We start from the raw sequence: 4,735 nt of genomic DNA, 5'->3' as shown, positions 1-4,735 counted from the left end.
TTTTTTTTTTTGAGATGGAGTCTTGCTCTCTGTCTCCCAGACTGGAGTGAAATGGTGCAATCTCGGCTCACTGCAACCTCTGCCTCCCCGATTCAAGCAATTCTCCTGCCTCAGCCTCCCAAGTAGCTGGGATTCCGGGCACCTGTCACCACACCCAGCAAATTTTTGTATTTTTTAGTAGAGACAGGGTTTCACCATGTTGGTAAACTGGTCTCAAACTCCTGACCTCAGGTAATCCACCCGCCTCAGCTTCCCGAAGTGCTGGGATTACAGGCGTGAGCCACCACACCCAGCCAATATATAAAAACATTTCAGCACACACCTCTAACATGGGATTATTTAAAAATTATGAACATGCATTACCTTGCTAATATATTTTGCATATTGTAAAATTATATATGTATAAATATAAATTTAAAAATATAACATGATCTCTTGTGTCATTGCGGGGAGTGACGAAACTGTCGTATGTCCTGATTATAGTGATGTTAATATAATAGGTTCCAATAAGCTATATGTATGTGTTAAAATCCAGAAAACTATACACCAATAAAAAAAAAACTCAATTTTACTGAAGATACATTTAAAAACCGAGTTTTAATGAAAGTATGAGATAAAATACAAATTATTGTAATATAGTTGCCCACTGCCAACTGGATTACCTTTTGCATCTTTTGAGAAGACACAGCCTATTTGGGGATCACTGTATCACAGGATTAAATTCAAACTCCTTAGACTGGCATTTTTGACTGCTATTGTAAAAGAAATAGCAGTAATTCCTCAAATTATTGAAGGCTTTTTGACCTATTTTGCCATGACTGTACTTCTAATTACAAGATGTTATGGAAATATTGAAGGTGAGTATAAATCATCATGTGTGTAACTTAGAAAATAGAAGAAGGTTGTTTGTGTTACTCTTCTAGAGCACGTAATTGATCTAAATTTGCTTTTGTGACCTGCCAAACCTAATGACAGAGAAAGGCATGGGCTGACAGTGATAAGATTCGGGGAAGAGGGCCAGGTGCAGTGGCTCATGCCTGTAATCCCAGCACTTTGGGAGGCTGAGGTAGATGAATCACAAGGTCAGGAGATAGAGACCATTCTTGCTAACACAGTGAAAACCTGTATACTAAAAATACAAAAAACAGTTAGCCAGGCATGGTGGCACACACCTGTAGTCCCAGCTACTCGGAAGGCTCAGGCAGGAGAATTGCTTGAGCCTGGGAGGTGGAAGTCGCAGTGAGCCAAGATCACACCACTGCACTCCAGCCTGCGCAGAGCAAGACTCCAACTCAAAAAAAAAAAAAAAAAAAAAAATAGATTCAAGGAAGAAATATCTGCAATGCTAAGTAAAAGTCACCTATCAATCAAAGCAAAGGACCCAGAACACTAAGAATATAGAGGAGGAGAAGCTTCAGAAAAGAGGTTCAGGAGGCGAGACTGGGATGGATCCTCTCCCAGATAAAGTATCATTCTGTGTCAACCACTTAGTGTTGGAAAACTTTAAGCAAGCTACTTTACCCTAGAGTGGAGCAAAACCAGAAAACTTTATTCTTCTAATTTCATCAAGCCAGACCCACATGATCTGCCTATTTACCAAGGTAAGGGTAACTTGTGAAAGACATTGAATGGGCAAGTTATAAATAAACTTATGAGTGTCTCCTGGGAGCATGCCCTTCAAGATTATCTGCTTCTACAAGGGCCTGCATTTTCCACTGTCTTTGAGCGATTTTACAGCTCGGTAAGTTGTAGGAAATTAAAAATAATGCAAATGATTCTTGTCCACAGAAATGCTAACGAATTTTTTTCCCCAGAACATGGCCCATAATATTGCCCTATGGACACTGACCACGTTTCCGTCCACGTTTGAGATTCACTTCAGCATTCCCGATTGCCTAAGTGTGTGTTATTTGGATTTTCCTTTGAATCAGTTGTAACATCTTACTAGTTATCTCATTAATTGGTGCGTTAAATAAAAGCTTTTACACGTGTTCATTTTCATGAGAGTCATGATTTCGCCTTTTTAATAAAAACGTATTCTTTAGCACCAAGAAGACAGGAAAACCTGTGAGACTTACCTGTCCTCTTGATAGGCAAGCAAAGAACCCAAAGAAATTTCCATCTCATCATCTTCCTGTTTTGATGTAATAGAGCTACTGCAGTTTTGCCGTAGAAGGGCTTAAACTTCTTTTGAAGATGTCAGCTGCCGCCGCCTTTGCAGAAAATTCTGTTAAAGGTGAAGCAAATAAAAACTCTAATTGAAGCTCTGACATTCAAACCTACACTGACTACCCAATTTAGCCACAGCCTTTTTCTTCCCTTCACATCCCGGTCTCTGCCACTGGGACCCTGCACTCCAGCCCCTTCACCTTACTTAGGGTACTCCCTCCACGTAGAATGGGTGAGGGTGGGGGCCACCCCTCCTTCTCATTCTTCAAGATCCTGTGGAAGAGTCACCTTCTCATGTGACAAAGCTCAAACATTTGTAGAAATGGCTACAGGACATTCACATCTTCTCTTAAATTTCCGCAGAATTTGTACAAATCTTTTCCACTTGGATGCGACTATTTCATGGGTTTGCATGAGTATCCAGTTCAGAAAGCGCATTTTTCCTCGCTAGCTCTAGTGTTTCACTTTGGGGATGAAACTATGTATAAGGGGTAGAAGGTGAGGCCCTGAGGATGGACTTTGGAAGGAAACTCTCAAAATATAGTTCAACAGCTTTGCTTAATTAATAAAAGAGAATTCGATTGATGGATTGAGGGAGGTAAGGGAAAGAGAGTGAAGGAAGAAGAGGAGAAAGAAAAGGAGCAGGAAGAGGGAGGGCAGAAAGAGTCCTCATCACAATAGTGATGGAGGCAGGCACAGTGGCTCGTGCCTGTAATCCCAGCACTTTGGGGAGCCAAGGCAGGTGGATCACTTGAGGTCAGGAGTTCAAGACCAGCCTTGGGCAACATGGTGAAACCCCATCTCTACTAAAAATACAAAAATTAGCGGGGCACAGTGGCGTTCTCCTGGAGTCCCAGCTACTTTGGAGGCTAAGGCATGAGAATTGCTTGAACCCAGGAGACAGAGGTTGCAGTGAGCCGAGATTACACCACTGCACTGGAGCCTGGGTGACAGAGCAAGACTCTGTCTCAAAACAAACAAACAAACAAGCAAAATAGTGGTGGGATGAAATTAGAGTGGTTGGAAACACCCAAGTAACAGTTTGAAGAAGAGGGGAGTGTGTTATTCAAGTTTAGATGAATTGCTCTATGGTTCTGCAATATGCCTTTCTTGTCATCAAATTGCCAGCAAACCTTTACCACAGAGAGCTGCATCACATGCATTATGTTTTCCAGGAAACAGCAAACAATCAAGGTTGTGTCCCACATTTGTGTTGACTCCAGCAGAAGCTGGAAGCAGAAAACAGAGTGACTGAGAGTGTGACGGCAATATCCAGAAAGTTTGGCAAACTCACTGAACTTCCGCTGTCTGATGGACAAGGAGTTTGAGCAGATGTGATTTAGATCTGAGAAGGGAGTGGCAGATAGCCCCAGCAGACACCTGCTTGCCTCAGATAAGTTATTCCGCTGTATCCTGATCTCAGCTCGGTTGAGATCCTGAACTAGGAACTCCTCAAAAACAAAAGGCAGAAGATACTCATTTCTCCTAGCAAACAAAAGTGCTTGCGTCATAACAAGTGATGAAAGAATGTTAGAGAGATCCAAGATGGCTGATGATTAGCAGCTCGGGCACGTACCTCCCAGTGAAAGCGCAAAGAACGAGAGGACGCCACACTTTCAGACGAATATTAGTTGCTCACGGACCACGAGATTCCCAGTGGAGGAGCTCCACGGGTCGCCAGGGCGACTCTTGTGGCCGGCGTGGTGGTTTTGCTGGTGCCTTAGCACGCCAGTTCTTGGTGCAGAGTCCGGATATTCCCGGGCAGAAAAGCACCATCAATCTTAACACCGCTCTTTTGGCCGGCTCAGTGGATTGCTCAGATTTCGGCGCAGGGAATCAACAAGTTGGACGTCAGAGACCCAGTTAGAAAGTCGGTAATTATAAAGACGACAGACGGACAAATAAATAATGAAGGGAAGAAACCAGCGTAAAAAGGTAGAGAATACTCAAAATCAGAATGCCTCTCCCTCTACAGGGGATTGCAATTCCTCATCAGTAACGGAACAAGGCTTAATAGATTACACCGGTATTCCAATAACAGAAGCAGGTTTCCAAACGTGGGTGATAAGAAACTTCTGTGAATTAAAAGAACTTATTCTAACCCAATGCAAAGAAACTAAGAACCTTGAAAAAAGGTTTAATGAAATGTTAATGAGAATGGACAATTTAGAGAAGAATATAAGTGAATTGATGGAGCTGAAAAACACAACACGAGAACTTCGCGAAGCATGCACAAGTTTAAACAGTCGAATTGATCAAGCGGAAGGAAGGATATCAGAAGTCGAGGACCAGCTCAGTGAAATGAAACGAGAAGACAAAAATGCAGAAAAAAGGATGAAAAGGAATGAGCAATGTCTCCAGGAAATATGGGACTATGTGAAAAGACCTAATTTACGTTTGATAGGTGTACCTGAATGTGATGAAGAGAATGAATCCAAGTTGGAAAATACTCTTCAGGATATCATTCAGGAAAATTTTCCCAACCTGGCAAGGCAGGGTAATATTCAACTCCAGGTAATACAGAGAACACCACAAAGATATTCTTCAAGAAGACCAACCCCAAGGC

Source organism: Aotus nancymaae, unplaced genomic scaffold (genome assembly GCF_030222135.1).
Source record: "Aotus nancymaae isolate 86718 unplaced genomic scaffold, 86718_ANA_hifiasm-v0.15.2.pri h1tg000014l, whole genome shotgun sequence".
Classification (NCBI taxonomy): Eukaryota; Metazoa; Chordata; class Mammalia; order Primates; family Aotidae; genus Aotus; species Aotus nancymaae.
This window is presented reverse-complemented; position numbering follows the sequence as displayed.